Genomic DNA, 19,138 nt, shown 5'->3' with positions numbered 1-19,138 from the left:
ATGTCATCAGAATGTTAGGGAGGACGGGAAAGAGACCTAGTCAGCCTCCAAGTTGCTTTCAAAACCTGCTCTTGGATCCTGCTGGAAGATTCAGTGAAATAATGTGCGTCAGGTGCTCAGCCCAGCGCCTGGTACATGGAAAGCAAAGTTACCAAAAAGATGGCTGCTGCAGCTGGTGATGATTATAACACAAACGCTAAAATCCCCGATGAGAACTAACTCCTGCAGGGTTAGCAGTTTCGATGAAGAGCATCATCGTTATAGGTTTTTCACAGTGAAGGCACCTGAAACAGACAGCCTTAGGTCCTTCTTTGTGGGCCAGGACCCTCATCCAGGTGCCAACTGTGTGTCCTTCCTTGCAAACTCCTCTCCAAAGGGTGAGGAGGCACAGTAGGCTTAGCCTCTTTCATGTGGATCCTGTGCATTGACTCTTCCAATCTTAGAGGAAGGCAAGATTCTCGCTTGTGTGTGTGTGTGTTTTGCTGGGGACTGAATTCAGGGACTTGCTAGGCATACTCTACCACTGAACTATATTCCTAGCCCTAGATTCTCTCTCTCTCTCTCTTTTTTTTTTTTTTAACTTAGATTAACAACTGGGAAAGGGAGTACTAGTATTGTTTTTGAAAGGAGGTTCTGCCTGAGGTATGAGTCAGTGCTGTGAACCATGCTAAGGACCCTAGCAGGGAGACAGCCCCTCGTAAGCTACTTACAGATCCTTTGGCACCTACACATAAAGGTACACGTTTTTGGCATTTAAAATTGTTCTTAAAACTCTTCATCAGGAAACAAAATTCTTGTCCAGAGATGTGAGGCTGTTAAACCTCTTCTGGTTCTTGGGGATGTCTGACATGGAAATTGTATTTTGCTCAATTAAGTTAACTTTGTTGAATAAAACAAAAAACAAGAACAAGAACAAAATCATGGGATTTAGATCAGTGCTCTCTATTAAAAATAACAAGTCAGTCCACTTAATATAACTCTAAATATTCTGGTAGTGGTGCTAGGGAAGAAAAAGTAAATAGAAACAGGTGAAATTAATTTTAAATTGATCTTAGTGTATCCAAAAATGGTCATTTCAGCATTTAATCAGAATTTTTAAATTATGAATGTCGTAGGTATTCTGCCTTCTTCCTGTCCTCCTTTTACTACACTTGAGAAAGGCAGGGGCTGGGGATGTGGCTCAGCGGTAGCGCGCTCGCCTGGCATGCGTGCGGCCCGGGTTCGATCCTCAGCACCACATACCAACAAAGATGTTGTGTCCGCCGAGAACTAAATAAAATAAATATTTATTTAAAAAAAAAAAAAAGAGAAAGGCAGTGTGTATTTTGCACTTTCTGTGCCTCTCAGTTTTCCTGTGTTCAGTAGCCACTTGTGGCTGACTGTGTTGACAGTGCACCTTTTGACTGAAAGACCTGCGTGTGAGCTTCACTCGGCTGCCTAGTAGCTGTGTGACCCAGAGGTAAGTTACCTGAACCTTCTGGAGCCTCGGTGTCTTTGAATGTGAGAGGGGACCATGCACTCAGTTGTGTGTATGTAAAGCTCTGGGTCCATGAAAAGGTGTCTGTACGTGGCATCTGTGATTTTTGAGATACCCAATGTTGGTTGTGGTCCCACACAGAGTGAGGATTAAAGGATAAGTGTTTAGATGAGAGCCAGCATTTGGGCAGTTGTATGGGCTGAGGAATAGTCATCCTCCAACACTCCTACCTGATTTCTGGGGCCTGAGACTGGGATCTTGTGTGCAAACATTGGAAGGGACCCTGGTTCTAGTTGGAGCAATCTGTGCTCTTGGCCAATTCAGAGAAGAGTGGGGTGCCTGAATTTCCTGTGGGAATAGCTGGGTATCATAAAAGCAGCTGTGGCTTCAGAGGCAGGGGAACAGAATTCAAATCCTACCTCTGGCTCTTCCATTGCATATTTTTTCCAAATTTGGGCTCGCTTGCCTGTCAAATGGGACTAACACTGTGAGGCTTGTAAGGATTAAATTAGATATAGGACATGAAAGTGCCTGCTGAGGTGTCTGGCACATTCACAGTTTCCAGTACCTGCCAGGCGAATGTTGCTGGCCTCTGGAAAGCAATGTCAACACAAAGCCTTGTTGAAAGGGCCCAGGTTCTAGACGAGGAAGGATCTTATTTGTCTGATGAGCATCCTAAACGATGGCATGAACAAGAAGGAAAGGGGCCCAAGAGGAACAACTTCTGGAACTGAAAACAGAAAAATACCATCTAAGCCAGGCGAGTCGGTGTGGGGGATCTAGAGCCACTCATCTATTTGCTTCATTGAATTCCCAAGATTCTGGTAGATTCTATAAAGATTTGTAACTGCACCCAGGAAAAGAAACAGGACAAGAGGAGGATAGGGGCATGGCCCAGGTTCATGATATTGGGAAAGTTACCTGTGTGCGCTTGCACACACGTACACAGGCCATGTCATTATCAGATTGATGTTTTTCATTGTATTGTTGTTGTTTTTTACCTTCCCCTTTCGTCTTCTGGGCTCCTTGCCCAGCTGTAGATATTTTGTTGTTGTTTGTCTTGGAAAGTAAGCATAGAGCTAGAGCATCACATTCTCCCATGTTGGTGGAGATGGTCCCAAGACCAAGGGAGCCCTGCTGTCAGAGTGGAGTTCTGGGATGGTACCTGCGCCCTGCCTCCACCCACTCCGCTCATGCAAGACGAATCCTGAGCAGTGTCTCCAGGTAGGAGGACAATGTGATCCAGCCAGAGAGAACACATACAGGTTGATCTTGAGATTCAAGCAAACCAGATGCTCAAATATAGATTTGCAAAACTTGAATGGAAGTGCACGTGACAGTCACTGTACACCAGGACTCAGCAAAAAATGGCTTTAAATCATGCTATCCTCCCCCGACTCTGTGCTGAGAGGAGCTTTGTGTGCCAGACTCTTCTCCATCTACCTGTAGCTCTCATGCCTGTGTGGGCCTGGTAGGGTATATTAGAGCCCCTTCTGCTGCACATCTAGTGATGAGGACAGTTGTAAGTGGTCCTGAAGATTGTCATTTGATGGGTATTCATTGTTGTCCCTGAATTTAGATGTAGGTGTTAATTGTCCTGCTCTGCACTGGTGTGCGTATGCACACAGCCACAGCCACCTCAAGTTCCTGTTAAGAAGTTATTGTGATTTGGGAGTTTTTCCATTGTTAGTTCACATTATCTGAAGCTTTCTGTCTGGGGATCTGTAGACAAAAATATAGCAGCTGAATGCTCTTTTTGAGAAAGAGACTAAACTTTCCACTAGTTCAAATTCGTGTCCAAAACCCGGTATGAGCCTTGGGATAGGGAGCTGGGTGCTGGGTGGAGGCCCCACCTGGCTCAGCTCTCAGGAAAAGGGGATCTTATCTCTAAGGAAGTGGCTGGCTCCCTCTGTCAGGCCATTCTGGTGGAACAGGTTAGCTCCCAGCAGGGACAGGTAGGAAAACTTGATATTAACTATTTCTGACCTGTCCCTCTGGGCAGTAAAGTGGGCCTATGTGGCAAGCAGAAAAAAGTGAAATGAATATTCCTGCCTGCCCCCTTACTTGCCTGCCCACAAATACCTTCCCCATAGATGGAATGTCAGGTCACCTCGGGTGTGGTGCACAAAAGGTACAATGACCCAGTTCATTTCCATGACCACATAGGCCCTTGTCACTGCTTTCCCAAAGCTCCTTGCAGTCTTGGAGACAAATTTAAGTGCACTGGCTCGAGTGGGTAAAGTATTGGGTACCATTAGCAAAACCAGGCTCTTTGAAGGGTGGGTGGCGCGTGCTGGGTTTGCTTCTGTCTTCAACATTTTGATTTGTTATTCTTGACTGCTGTGAAGCATAAGAGTGAGTTATAAGAAAGGAGAGGAGGATCAGAAAGTTTGTGGGGCGAATTAAGAAATCCTGGTTCTTCAGCATTTTCTTCTTCTTATTTCAATACTGGGGATTGAGCCCCGGGCTGCTCTATCATTGAGGTATATCCCCAGCTCATTTTTATTTTGAGACAGGGTCTCCATAAATTGCCAAAGCTGGCCTCCAATTTGCGATCCTCCCTTCAGGCTCCCGAAGAGCTGGGATTAAAGGCAGGCATTACTCCACCCAGCCTAAAGCACCACTTTAAAGATGAGGACATTTAGCAATAAAAGAGAATAAAATCATGGCATTTGCAGGTAAATGGATGGAGTTGGAGAAGATAATGCTAAGTGAAGTTAGCCAATCCCAAAACAACAAATTGCCAAATGTTTTCTCTGATACAAGGAGGCTGATTCTTAGTGGAGTAGGGAGGGGGAGCATGGGAGGAATAGACAAACTCTAGATAGGGCAGAGGGGTGGGAGGTAAGGGAGGGGCGGGACTAGCAAGGTGGAATGTGATAGACATCATTATCCAAAGTACATGTATGAAGACACGAATTGGTGTCAACATATTTTAAATACAGAGATATGAAAAATTGTGCTGTGTATGTGTAATAAGGAAAAAAAAAAGATGAGGACATTTGGTGGGAGATATAGCCAGTGGTAGAATCCTTGGGTAGCATGTGAAAGGCTCCAGGTTCAGTCCCTGGTACAGCAAAAAATAAAGATGAGGACGGTGAAGCTTGTGGGGCAAAGCTCAGGTCACACATTGGGTCATGGAACAGTCTGGTTGGCCTCATTTTCCGACTGGGACTCATACGGCGCATGGAGTGGGGGTGTTGCCTGTTGCAGGAGGGTCAGCTTGGAGAATTTGAATTCCTGAGAGAGCCTGAAGGAAAGGGAAACAAGTCATTTGGCAGAGAGGCCCTGATCTCCAACAGGAGTGCTCTGGGTGGGAGGAGGAGGCTGGATAAGCCTGAGGACTTGTGGAGGAGCTCAGATGTAGCTGCTGAAATTAGTTCAGAGTGAGAAATGTAATTACTATACTTGCTCAAACCAAATGTCTGAACATTGTTATAAAATGAGGTGTAATCACAGAAAAGAAGATTTGCAGCGCTGCATCACTCCCACAAAATAGCCTTTGTGTTCCTGGGAGCCCCGCAGTGCTGATTAATCTTCTCGGGGGTGTGGCAGTTCCATTGAGTTCAGGTGTGTGTCCTGGACTTAATTGGGGAGTTTGGGCCTGCTGATTTGGACACCCATTCACAATTGTAATTGTTTTGCATTTGTAGCAAGTGTGTGGGTAAGAGGAAGAAAGAATCAGCTCTAAGCATTTTAGCTAGGAATATTTGGGATCAGAATAAAAAAGATCTAAGCTAGAAGGGAAACATGATTTGCACCAAAGGGCCCTCATGAATGCTGTTTGAATGATAAAGGACATTTCAGAAACTTCTGGAAATCAACTTCCTCTCTCCGCATTTTTATATCAACTCTCTACTCCACCAAGCTACAAAATGCTATAAGAAGGCCATTTGAGTCCTGATTCTGCCATTTGTTAGTCTTGTGACTGACCCTAGGGCAGTTATGGAAATTCCAAGCTTTAGTTTTCTTTTTGAAAAATGGACTGATGTGTATACAGTTACATAACACCTGTGCATAGGAAAGCCCCTGGTCAATGTAAACAAGTTGTCATTAACGTCATAATTATTGTTTTAATCATGTTTGTAACATGTTTATAACACATGTGTAACATAATACAGTTATGTAACAACACCTGTGCATAGGAAAGCCCCTATGTAAGCAAGCTGTCAGGAATGTCATAATTATTGTTCTGATCATTTTTGTAGTAAGTTTATAGCACATGGTGTAACACAAGAAAACCATCACCAGTAGCCACAAGACGAGGGATGAAAGGTCTGTTAGGGAGCAGGTGCCAGGAGCTGAACCAGTCCAGAAATTGGCCAACAGAGACTGTTGGAGGGAGAGACTTGTTTGGCAGAGGGAAGAGGGAAGGGCACTGTGTCCGTATGGGGCAAGGGGTGCATGGATGACTGAGCTGTGCTTAATCTGTAAGACATGGGCATGTGGTTTCCATAGGCCCACAACCTGTACCATTTGTGTGCTACCTTGCTTCTCCTTGATCTTATGTCCCAAATTTCACAGGGTCTGTGGCTCCAGCTCCCACAGACCCCAGGTCTCTGCACAGTAGGTTTTAGTTCCAGTAGGGCAAAATAGTGCCTGTTCTCTTCACCATTGTGTTCAGTGCCTGGCATAATCGAATCTCAAGGGGTGTCTGCTGAATGAATAATTATGGTGCAGCATGAATGAATATTCACATTACATGTGTTTTCTTGAGAAAACTGAGACGCTGTCCTGAGATTATTTAGCATCTAATAGAGATGAGAGAAACAACTTGGTTTGGTCATAGACATGTAGTATAAACTTGCACTTATATCTCATTACCATGCATTTCACTAATATGCTTAAGATATACGGTAACAATAATAAATAATCTTGTGAATATATTTGATTAAGGATTTTGACTTTTTTGTTGTTTTTGTTGGATACCACTGAGCCACATCCCCAGCCCTATTTTGTATTTTATTTAGAGACAGGGTCTCACCCAGTTGCTTAGCTCCTTGCTTTTACTAAGGCTGGCTTTGAACTTGCCATCCTCCTGTCTCAGCTTCCTGAGCCGCTGGGATTATAGGAGTGTGCACTGCACCTGGCTGATTTTCCCTTTTTTAACATGGTTGCCTGCCTATATATAATTCTTAAAACAAGAAAGTGCTACAGGTGTAACTAGTGGTGCTGAGGCCTTGGGTTTGATTCTCCAGCACCAAAAATTAAAAAAAAAAAAAAATCAAGGGAAATATTTTTATTTATTATTTTTTATTTTTTTGAGAGAACTTTTTTTAATATTTATTTTTTAGTTTCCAGCGGACACAACATCTTTGTTTGTATGTGGTGCTGAGGATCGAACCCAGGCCGCACGCATGCCAGGCGAGCGTGCTACCACTTGAGCCACATCCCCAGCCCCAAGGGGAATATTTTTAGTGTGAGCATTCCTTTTGGGGTGGTGGTATGAACCTTGAATATGATAGTAAGCATGCTGTCTTCCACTGAGCTATACCCCAAACATTCCATTTAGCAAGTCAGCTGTGCTACTGCTTCCAGAATAAAATGTTTTGTGTCAGATTTTGAGTTTGGTATTCAACTGATGATGACAGTGCAGTGGTACCCAGCAAGCCACCTATGTCCAGGTCTCCCAATCCCACACTTTGATATTGCTATCACTGAAGATCCAGCAAAATTGTGGGTTCTCATTCAGCAAGACTGAGGTTGGGGGATGCTATTCAGCCTTTCCAGTTAGTTCTTAGGTGCTACTCGTGCTGAAGACCTGGGACCACATTTCAGGCTGCCAGACTTTTAATTTGTCTTTAGTATTTTAAAGTTTCTTTTGTGTTCTAAAGAAGTCTAGCATATCTTATTCTAAATGTTGACTTTTCTAAACCTAATCCCTTGTGGAAATAGTCATTTCCTGAGGAGGGCTGTTTGGTTTGTGCATACTCATTATAGTACTGCCACATTTTTGTGTAGCTTGGAGCTTGAACCGGGTCCACTGTGGACCTGGAGAAAAGTCTAAAGCCTTATATTTGGCTTTTGGGTATGTTTTTGGCTTTTGGCTGCAAATCTAATGTTATTAGTCTCAGTGTTGGTAAAAGTTGATCATGCCAAAACATTCTTGGCAGAGGTGTGAAGTGCCCCAAACATGGTAGATTCCATTGTTTTTCTCAGTGCAACCAAAAGTGCTCATCATTTTCTAACCTTTTTTTAGTTGATACATATTAAGGCAAATCTTCTGTAGTCTCAAGAAAATTAAAACCCACATTATGATTCTTTGCATGTCTGTGCCATGCTTATTGATTTTAATAATTTCTGAATCATCAGAGGATTTCTTTGGATGCAGCTGCTTTGTGGAATTACATTAATCAAAATTCAGGCAATAATATGGGTCTGAGTTAAACTTCTAGTTTGTGTCTAGACACCAAAATTCTATCAGGAACTCTGGTACTGTGCCTTCTTAAACCTTCTATCCTGTAGGTACTGGAGTACCCAGGAACTCAAACCTACCCACTTCCCCCCTTCTCTCTCTACAGTCCTGGCTGGGTGGCATCTTGTCCAGTGACTTCACATATCATCTGTGTCAAGATGACTCTTAGGTTGATTTCTACAGCCTGACCCTGCCTAGAACTCAAGCTTTGTGTCTCCATATGGATGTCTAACAGGCATCTACCCTTCAAAGTCCAGAAGAGAACTTCCCATCCTAGGGCAGCCCACTCACCCAGCCTTTCCTGTCTAGACAAATGGCATCACCCTCCACTCAGCAGGCCAGATCCCAAATCTTTGACTCTCCTCTTGTACATTCCCTGTCCACATCTAATCCAACAAGGCTGTTTTTCCTCCACAGCACAACCCAAATTTATTCTCTTTGCAAATTTATGCTCTTTACCTCCCTTGGCCAAGCTGCCGCAGTCTCTCACCTGAACCCATCTAACTCTCGCCCCTGAATAATGCATTTCCTAGAGCAGCCACATGATCTCTGTGGAAACCACATGTTGATTTCTCTCCTTGTTTAAAACCTGCCAGAAATTTCCCGTGGGGCTTAGACTCTTGACCTGGTTTGCCGACCTCTGACCTTGCCTCAGCCCGTGTCACCCACTCTGCCTGTCTCATGCCATTCTCTTGCATGCCTGGCAGTTTCTTTCTTTTCTTAAGGTCTTTTTGTTTTTCTTTTTGGAGGAGGAAAAGTTTATTTGCTCATGGTTACAGAGGTTCATTCCATGATCTTTATGACCCTCTAATTCCATTGCTCTGGGCTTAAGGTGAGGCAGAACATCATGATGGAAGGACATGGTTAAAAAAGCTGTCAGCCCATGGCAGCCAGGAAACAGAGAGATCAGGTGCAGGTGTTCTCTGAGAATCTTTGCATTGTTCATTCCTTCTGCTGGGATGCTGTTCCTCCTGCTCATTTCTTGACAGTTGTATCTGAGTTTCAACGTCAGCTTCTCTGGGATACTTTAACTGACCTCAGTCACCACTCTTAGGCCACCCACCTTCGAATCTGTGTGTACTTACCACCATCTGTTGATTTATGAGTTTACGATCTGCCTTCCCCTGCATGAGCAGAAACCTCCTGGGTTGTTTTTTTTGTTGTGTTGTGTTGTGTGGTTTTTGTGGTGCTTTACCAGCCCTTTTTCTTTTATTCTGAGGCAGTCCTAAGGCTGGCCTTGAACTTAAGATCCTTCTGTCTGCGGATCACTGAGATCACAGGCATGTACCAGTGCACCCAGCTTCTATTTGTTTTTTATTAGCATATGCTAGTTCCCAGAAGGTTCCCAGACACAGTAGGATTTTTTTTTTAAACACTCAACGATTCTACATGTTATGCCATCATCACCCAAAGTCCATAGGTAACCTTAGGGTTCAGCTGTTTTTTCTTTCTTTCTTTCTTTCTTTTTTTTTTTTTTAAAGAATCTTAAATATTTTTTGAATAAATGAATGACTTTATCTAGAATAGGAAGAATTTACAGTCCTCCACATATTACCGTTTGTTCTTTACTGTTTTGACAAAATGTAACATAATAAAATAACCACATTCTTCCTAGAGGTTGTTTGGTTTGTGTTGTAAAAAAGGAACTTTCAGAGCATGTCACAAAGTGAGGCACTGCCAGGACAAAGCTGTTCTTTTTGTCCAAGTTGCCACGAAACCTGTCTTTAGAGTTACCTAAGAAAAATGAGCAGATGTGTTGGTTGTGGCACACATCTATAATCCTAATGGCTCTGGAGGCTGAGGCAGGAGAATCCCAAGTTCAAAGCCAGTGTCAGCAATTTAGTGAGGCCCTGACTCAAAGTTAAAAATAAAAAGAGCTGGAGACATGGCTCAATGGTTGAGAGCCCCTGGGTTCAATCCCTGGTACCAAAAAGAAAGAAAAAAGAGCAGATGTGTGTATGTTTTACTATTCTGCTCTGATTGCTTTACAATTTATAATCTATGGATGGCTTAGATGTGTGTGTAGTTAACTAAAATATTGACCAAGCATAATTGGCAAACACTCTTTGAGTTCTTACTATGTATAAGTTTCTGTACTTGATGCTGACAGGGGGTAAATGGTATGAAACAGGGCAGCTGACCTTGTAATTCTGTTTGTAAACATTGAGTCCTTGACTTCTGGTTAAACATAGTAAACTGAACAAGTGTATGTAGCCCTGCTTCCTCCCGAAACTCTAATAAAATGACAGTAAAGAATAAAAACAGTATAAACCCAGAAACCTGCCAGAGCAATATCAACCAGATTTTGCAAGATGGAATGTGAGTGCATGAATGCTGATTTAGCAGAGCAGGGAAAGCTGGAATCACCTGCCAGGTGGATGGTGTGAAGCCGGGGGTAGGGCAGAAGGAGTTTGCTACTGAGTCCCAAAGGCTGGGGTTGCAAATGCTGTAGTGAACCCTGAACACCTGAGCGAGAGGACATGTCATCAGCAAATCAGAAAGGAGAGAGAACACCACAGAATCCAGGAAATGATGTCTGGGGAGGGAAGTGTAGGGAAGAAAGAAGCTCCAGCTCCAAAACCACACACTGAGATCCTGAGAACAGCCAATGTAGACAGGAGTTAGGGGATGGATAGTCCCAAAAGGGATGGCACCAAGAGCAAAAATGCTTTTTGATCCTACTCAGAGAGTGTTCTTCAGCTCCAGCCCAGTTTGTGGATTAAATAATAACATCCATAGAAAACTAAGGAAGCAGGTAGTACTGCTTTTCCTGCAGGGCTAGGGATTGAACCCAGGACTTTGTGCATGCTGGGCAAGTGCTCTACCACTGAGCCACAGCTCTTGACAGAAAGAGGCACTTTTTAATATAGAAATAAAACACAGTTGCAAGAAAGTAAATATAACCATAGAATATTCCAAGGGTAGTTCTAAATGTTTACATGATCATGACAGTATGTCACCAAATCTTGATTTAATTAAAATGCCATACCACTGTTTAAGAAGGAGTGGGGATGCTGGGCTTGGTGTCGTATGCCTATAATCCCAGCAGCTCAGGAGGCTGAGGAAGGAGGATCACGAGTTCAAAGCCAGTCTCAGCAATTTAGTAAAGCCCTAAGCAACTCAGTGAGACCCTGTCTCTAAATAAAATACAATAGGGCCAGGGATGTGGCATGGTGGTCAAGTGCCCCTGAGTTCAATCCCTGGTTCCAAAACAAAAAGGAGTGGGGAGAACTGTGAAGGGGCCCGGATGAGGAGAGAGGAGGACATCAGAAAGCGGCTAGGTAATGTCCGAGTTTGACATCAGAGGGTTTCACTGGAAAACTGTTCATACCTGTGTATGTGAGGCCACAGGCTGAGGGTCCTCTATCAGGTGCCTTGGAGGAGATGGTATGTTGGAAAAGTTTTGAGCCGAGATGTGGCTCCTGTCTTTTTAGGATGTTGGCGGTCTAATTGGAAAGGCCTAGGCCTGTGAATTAGTAGAATTACCTTGTATTGTGAGTGAAGGACTAAGAAAAGATTGTAGGAATTTAGTGGGGAGAGGAGATCATCTTGGTTTAGCTAGCTGAGAAAAGCTTCACAGAAGAGGAAGGAATTGAATGGCCATAAAAGGATTTAGGTAAAAAAAAAGAAAAAAAGAAAAGAAAATGAGAGAGATGTCTCAAACCCCAGCCCATTCAGTTGGCAGTGGGAAAAACTGATGCTGCTCATTTGTGCAAGATGGTGGCAGTGAGGGCCGTGTTGTTACTTTGTGCTGTCTTGGTTGATTTCTGATAGACCCATGTCATTTTTAGATTATTCAGGAGTGAATGTGAGGACAGGAGTCTGAGCATCATCTTAGCCTAATGCCAAGAGGAGGCATGTATCTGTTTCTCTTATCAAATTGTTTCCATTTTAGTATTTCATTTGAAACAGGGAGAACAAAATCTGATGTTTTTCCTTTTCCCTTTTCCCTTTTCTGATAGCCATGGCTGAGTTTTCTGGGTCTGAATGGTTCTTGTGTTCTTATTTAAAAGAGGAATTTGGCACATGGCAGACCTCCTCAAGCTATCTTTAGTGGGTCGTGGGGTGTAGCTGATTAAGAATGCATCTGTACTTGCTACCAACACATGGTTTTAAGGAGTGAACTGCTAGGCAGACAGGTCCAGTTGGGAGTTTAGAAAAGCCTTGTGGTGTCAAAGATGGAATCTTTCAAGTGCATGGTATACCAGAGCTCCTCCCCTCAGGACTGAAGCATGGCGGGCTATTTGCACCAGAGGCCATGGGACTCATTTGTTTAAAATGCACCCACCCTTGGCTCTGGAGAGTCAGCCATGCTTCACTTGGAGTAGACAAGAGGAGGCTGACTTCACTGTATTTTGTATAGTTTGGCCTCACAGCTCCTTTGGAATACGAAAGTCTTCATTGCTCTAGTGTGTCCCTGCACAAATCCATCTCGTGCTGTCTCAGTTACATTGGGGTGCTGGTGCCTTAGTTCCTTAATTTTGGTGAGAGATAATTTTTTAATATTTATTTTTTAGTTTTCAGTGGACACAACATCTTTGTATGTGGTGCTGAGGATCGAACCCAGTGCCCCACGCATACCAGGTGAGCGCGCTACTGCTTGAGCCACATCCCCAGCCGCAAGGGCTTCTATTCTTAAGTGCCCCAAAAGAGCATGCTGTGCTCAAAGTATTTAGTGGGGGGCGGGAGATTAGGTAGTGGGTAGCTTTCAGGTAGACTTTCCTGTGGAGAAAGTGACACTTGAGTTGATCCTTGAAGAACAGATGTAGGTGTGCAGAGAAGGATGTTCTAGGCAGAGGATATAGAAGGAGGCAAGTGGAATAGGGTTAGGGTTAGGTTAGGGTTAGAGTTGGTAAGGAAAGTGTGTGGTAGCTGGAGAGCTGGGGCCACAAACAGTATTGCTGGGGATCACTGAAACTTAGACCCAAGGTTGGATGGAATGATGGTCAAGCAGGGTGTCTTAGTCCACTTTCTGTTGTTACAACTGACTTTATTTGGCTCTGAAAAGTGGGAAGTTCAAGGTCAGGTGGCTGCATCTGATGAGGTCCTTCTTACTGGTGAGGACTTGCAGAGTCCTGAGGCAGTATTGGGCATCAAGTGGCAGTACAGAGCTTCCTTGCTCAGGTTTCTCCTCCTCCTCTCACAAAGCACTAATACAGTCCTGGGGCCCTCGTGATGGCATCTAATCCTGTTTCCTCCCCCAGGTCCCACGTTCAAATTCCATTAACACATGACTTTGGGGATTGTTTCCAAACCTGAAATTTGGGAGATACTATAGCACAGGGACAAGGATGGGTGGTCCACCGGCTGGATGCCCAAGGAGAGCTGGATGATGGAGACAAATTAGTGGGTGTGGCAATTCCTAGTCACTGGACAGCACTTGCCACTAGAGTTAACCCCAACCTGAAGTAGTCTGCCACTTTCCTCATTCAGAACACTATAATCAGCATACATTTAGCTCATAGAAAGAGATAGTATAATGTAAAAATATAGTGTGTTTTCAATATAGTGTTTTTATTTTTTATTAGTAAAAGGAAAAAGCTGTTGGCTAGTACTTCAATGTCCAGCTCATCCTCGGCGTTTACCTTCTCCTCGCCTCCCTGTGCCCAGAACTGGGCTTGGCATCCTGGGAAGTGGAAATAATAAGATCCCTCGGCAATCTTAGTAGGAAAACCAACAGAAACACAGGGAGATGTGGGACTGGGGCGCGTGCACAGTGGACAAAGCCCTGTCTCCCTGGTGCTCAGGGAGACCGTGGGAGGGGGCAATGAGACGTGTTCTCTTTGAGTTCAAGTGAGTTAGTGATATGAAAGTATGTGCTTCTCCGTCAGATTTGGCCCAGAAGCAACTCTCAGTTTTTGTTTTTATTGAGGCTGCTTTGAAATAGAGGTCCATTAAGCCGGTCCATTCACAAGTGTTCCTGGTTTCAGACAGGCAGCGGCGGGCACAGGGCGCCAGCAGCCACCCCCCTGTCTCTAAAAGCAGCATCCCTTACCAGGCGCCTGTGCATTTTTAAAGCAGGGATTCATCTGTGCCATCCTCTTTCTCAACCTAATGATGTGTAATTGTCTTGAGCTGTGGTTGGTCTATTTCTAGCAGATTAACTGAGAGGAAATGAGAATTTAAATTGTCTGCTGGACTTTTAGAAATTTACATATGAGGAAGACATCACATCCAAAGATAAAGAGGGAGCTGTGGACACAAGGGTCTCCTAGCAGCCTCTATTTATTTATTTATTTGTTTATTTACCATTTCCCCTTTCTTTTACCACACTGGGGATTGAACTCAAGGGTGCTCTACCACTGAGATACATCCTATGACAGAGGGTCTCAATAAGTGACCCAGACTGGCCTTGAATTTGTGTTCCTCCTGCTTCAGCCTCCTGAGTAGCTGGGATTACAGGCATGTGCCACCTACTGTGCTGGGGTCTTTTCTCACCTATTGTTAATGATCCTGGATAATATTATTTTGTGTAGTCGGTTCAGTAGCTTGCCCCCAACTGGTGTGTGCTAGAGCTAGAATGGAACACATTTCCCTCAGACTCCATCATGGCTTTCTGCTCACTCACCAGGAGTAGCTCAGCAATTGACAATGTCAATCACTGAATGAATGAATGAATGAATGAATTCTCTGGAGAGAATACAGCCATGTACCATGTAGAGATACTTCTGTCAACAACAGACCCACATATAACTGTAGTGGACCCATAAGATTATAATAAAGCTGAAAAATTCCTATTGCTCAGTGCCATTGTAGACATCAAACTCACATGTTTAGGCTGATGCTTAGATAAACAGACCTACTACTACACTGGCAGTCATGTAAAAGTGCATAGGTATATACAAGAGACGTGCAGTAGGATATACCATTTAGGTTTGTGCAAGCACACTTTACAACATTGCACCATAAGATCTTCTGACAACACATTTTTATCATCTGTCCCTTTGTTAAGCAGCACATGAGTCTAGTTCATATATTCCCTGTTAAGAGAGAATATTTGTGGTGTTCTCAGATGTGTTTAAAAGGCACTAATAAATCTTCCTTATTTCTGGTAAATCCCTTTGTAATGACTACTCATGCAAAGAAAAAGGAACTATGATTAGTCCATAAACAGTACCACATAAAATTGCAACTTTTAGCTCTGGATTTTGGGAAAGGGAGTAGGAGTTGGAGATTTAGTAGAAGGGGAAGATTGGAAAGAGACCACATTTCTGATCTTGAGTTTTTCACACCAGCACCATGTCTATGTGCAGGAATCTAAGGTGGTTAAAAGCTGTATTTAGGATTATTTTGAATAACCTGCTGCCTTGTTCTCTGTAGCGATAACTCTTTCCCCCAACTCCTGGTACTAAGGATTGAACCCAGGTGCGCTCTCCACTGAGCTCCATCCCTAGCGCTTTTTATTTTTTTATTTTGAGAGGCAGTCTCACTGAGCCTACCTAGCCTGGCTGGAACTTGTGATCCTCCTGTCAGCCTCCTGCATGGCTGGAATTACAGGCATGTGCCACTGTGCCCAGTTGTGGTAATAACTTTCTGTAAGAAAACTGGTAGTTCCATCCTTTTTAAAGGATACAGGGTAAGAACTGATTTAAATATTTTTTTTGCAGAGGGATACTGGGAATTAAATTCAGGGGCACTCAAGTACTGAGCTACATCCCCAGCCCTGTTTTGTATTTTATTTAGAGACAGGGTCTCACTGAGTTGCTTAACACCTCATTTTTTTGCTGAGGCTGGCTTTGAATTTTCGATCCTCCCGTCTCAGCCTCCCAAGCCACTGGAATTACAGGCATGTGCTACTGCCCCTCGCTTGATTTAAAGTCTTTTTTTTTTAATTAATATTTTTTAGTTGTAAATGGATCTTTCATTTTATCTATCTATTTTTTATATGCAGTGCTGAGGACTGAACCCGGGGCCTCATGCATGCCAGGCAAGTGTTCTACCACTGAGCCACAACTCCAGCCCCTGATTTAAACTCTTGGCAGGCTCCTCAACCTTACTTTTTCTCCTGCTAAGTGGCAGGTAGAGTCACTGGTCCCCTTTCTCTTTGTGTGCTGCCCTGCTGCCACCTCCCTTTCCATCGTTTCCACTCAACTCCCAACAGTCCATTACAACAGCACTTAGGAAGACAAGAGCTTGGGGGCAGAGAAGGGCTGAGTGTTCCCCGCATGTTCCCATTAATCCTATTCATTGCCAAGTGCAGCTTTTTGATGAACTGATTCATTACTGAGAGAGGTCTCGTGCAAATCCCCAGCTTGTATCCTGCAGGTTGGATTTCTGACAATTTCCTCATTTCAACCCAACTCCATTGTACTATTAGCTTTATGACATCCTTCTAATGGAGATCCTCACCTCACATTGTATTTCAAAATTAAGGCTTTAACTCAGGCATGTTGGCACACACCTGTAATCCCAGTGACTCAGGAGGCTGAGGTAGGAGGATCACTAATTCAAAGCCAGCCTCAGTAACAAAGTGAGGCTCTAAGCAACTCAAGTAAGACCCTATCTCTAAATAAAATACAAAAAGGCTAGTGATGTCACTCAGTGGTTGAATGCCCCAGGATTTACTCCCCAGTACTAAATAAATAAGGTTTTAAAAACAAAAATCTTAAGAAAGCAAACTAGAACACATAGGTGGACATTTAACTCCCCTTAAGGAAGCAGGATTGTCCACATGTGAAAGTTTCAGAAGAACTTAGAGAGAAGAAATTATTTACAAGTTTCCAAACTTGAGTTTGCATAATAACACAAATTTAAGAAATATGCAAGAAAATCACCACAATTATTTTATATAAAATATTGTGAAGAGTTCAGGAAATTATAAAAGGAGACACCAAGTCAACCAATAGAAAAATAGTTTTTAAAAAATGCCAAGCTAACAGGTCAAAAGGGCAAAATATAGTTGGCTACACACACAAATAGTTAACCCCACAGGTTATTAAACTAATGCAATGAAAACATAATAACAACTTTTCAACTAGTATTGTCAAATGGGAAAATAATTTTTTTATTAAAATTATTTTCAATAATTTGGGCACTGATAAATTCCCTGGCCCTGCACCTAATGGGAGACACGTGATCTTTATCTTTTAGTGTACCCTTTCTGGAAAGCAGTTAGGTCATTTGTATTCCCCCTACCCCCCAAGTTTGACCTCTTTATCAAAAAAATTCCTCTAGAAATTTAAAGACGAAATTGAGGGGTGGCGTACCTGTAATCCCAGCAATTTGGGAAGTTGAGACAAGAGGATCACAAGTCAGAGGCCAGCCTCAGCAATTTAGCAAGACCCCGTTTCAAAACAAAAAATATTTACAGGGCTGGGGATGTGGCTCAAGCGGTAGCGCGCTCGCCTGGCATGCGTGCGGCCCGGGTTCAATCCTCAGCACCATATACAAAGACATTGTTGCTGCTGAAAATTAAAAAAAAAACATTAAAAAATTCTCTCTCTCTCTCTCTCTCTCTCTCTCTCTCTCTCTCTCTCTCAAAAAAAAAAAAAATTACACATATGTAACTGTTTTAGCATCAGAACTCCTACTCTGGATATTGGGCCATCCCACTATAGATGCATGTATGCGGGTGTATTTAGATGAGGCTGTGTCACTTGACAAGATGGACCGTGCTAACAAAAGTGACACATTTATGTGGCCTAGTGGTGATGGTAGTGAGTCAGTAAATCTTCTGATGATAAAATTAATGATGTTGCCATGTGATGGTGACACATTCCTCTAAACACAGCAACTCAGGAGACTGAGGAAAGAGGATTGCAAATTTGAGGCCAGCCGCAGCAACTTAGGGAAGATTTGCCTCAAAATAAATAAAAACTAAAAAGGGCTTAGGGGGTACCCAGTGGTAAAGCACCCATGCACTCAATTTCTAGTAACCCCCACTCCCAAAAAAGAGATCAGTTTCAGAAAATATAGGAAAAACCTATGCACAGACTTAAATAATGCTTTTAAATAGTGCCCTGTGTTGTTCTAGATGGCTTTGATGGTTAACCCTCTGTTCATCACAGCTCTGAAGTAGGGGCTCTGATGTAGTCGTGTTTGCTGAGGGATGAGGTGATTCATGCAGGACTACGGAGTTCTTGTTGGAGTCTGCTTTTGAACTCAGGCAGTCTAGATCCAGAGTCCAGGTTGTTGGCCACCCCATGTATCACTCATCTGACCAGGTTGGACTCACTGCTGCGTCTTCACTCCAGCCCCAGCACCACGGCCTGAACTACCTTTGACCTTGGAACCAGGAAGCATGTCCCCTGTCTGGAGGGAGCCTGGAGTGGGGATTTCCATAGCAGAGTTACTGGCCTCTGGTGATAGAGCTCTTTCGGTTTTGCCACATGATCTTGTGGCCAAGGGCTGGGTCCAGGTGCAGCCATGGTTATTTCGGGAAATATTTCTTTTCCTTTATTTTGCTGAGTCTGGCTCATCAGACATCCTCCTCTCTGAAGGTGATTTTGGCTCCTCAGACATTTCAGTAGGTTGATAATCTTCCAAGAGAGTTCTTCTAGACTCCACAGATTTCAGAAAGAATCTAAACAAAGAAGAAATTGCTATTTGGGTATTCATCCTCAACTTTAGTTAATGAAGACCCCCCCATAATTACACATTGTTTTGTTAGTAGTGGTTACCTCCCAGTAATGGATCACAAATATATAGGTTACATATTCCTTATTCCAAATACTTAGGACCTGAAATGTTTTCAATTTGGGGTGTGTGGAGATTTGGGAGATATTTGCATATACGAAATGAGATAGCTTGGGAATAGACCCAAGTCTAAACAGAATATTCATTTGTTTCATGTACACCTTATACATACAGCCTGAAGGCAAACTTATATCTAAAATATAACATTTAAAATAATTTTATACATGAAACAACACAGAGTGAAATTTCCCACTTGTATTATCACATCTGTACTCAAAAAGTTACAGATTTTCTCATTAAGGATGTTCAACCTGTATATATTGTTTTTGGTTACCTATTTTAAATTTTCTTTTCTTCTTTTTTTTTATGGTGCTAGGGATTGAACCCAGGGCCTTGGGCATGCTAGGCAAGTGCTCTTCCACTAAACTATATCCTCAGCCTCTGCTTACCTGTTTCAATCATTTCTGACTTTTTTTTTTTAAGAGAGAGAGAGAGGATTTTTTTTTTTAATATTTATTTTTTAGTTTTCGGCAGGCACAACATCTTTGTTTGTATGTGGTGCTGAGGATCGAACCCGGGCCATATGCATACCAGGCGAGTGCGCTACCGCT

General features: G+C 43.1%; 1 protein-coding gene across 2 annotated transcripts in view; it reads left to right on the top strand.

Annotated features, from left to right (window-relative positions):
- Nucleotides 1-19,138, top strand: part of Spred2 (sprouty related EVH1 domain containing 2) — a 117,768-nt gene that overhangs the window by 23,228 nt on the left and 75,402 nt on the right. The window lies entirely within an intron of this gene.

Source organism: Urocitellus parryii, chromosome 12, assembly GCF_045843805.1.
Source record: "Urocitellus parryii isolate mUroPar1 chromosome 12, mUroPar1.hap1, whole genome shotgun sequence".
Classification (NCBI taxonomy): domain Eukaryota; kingdom Metazoa; phylum Chordata; class Mammalia; order Rodentia; family Sciuridae; genus Urocitellus; species Urocitellus parryii.
This window is presented reverse-complemented; position numbering and strand designations above follow the sequence as displayed.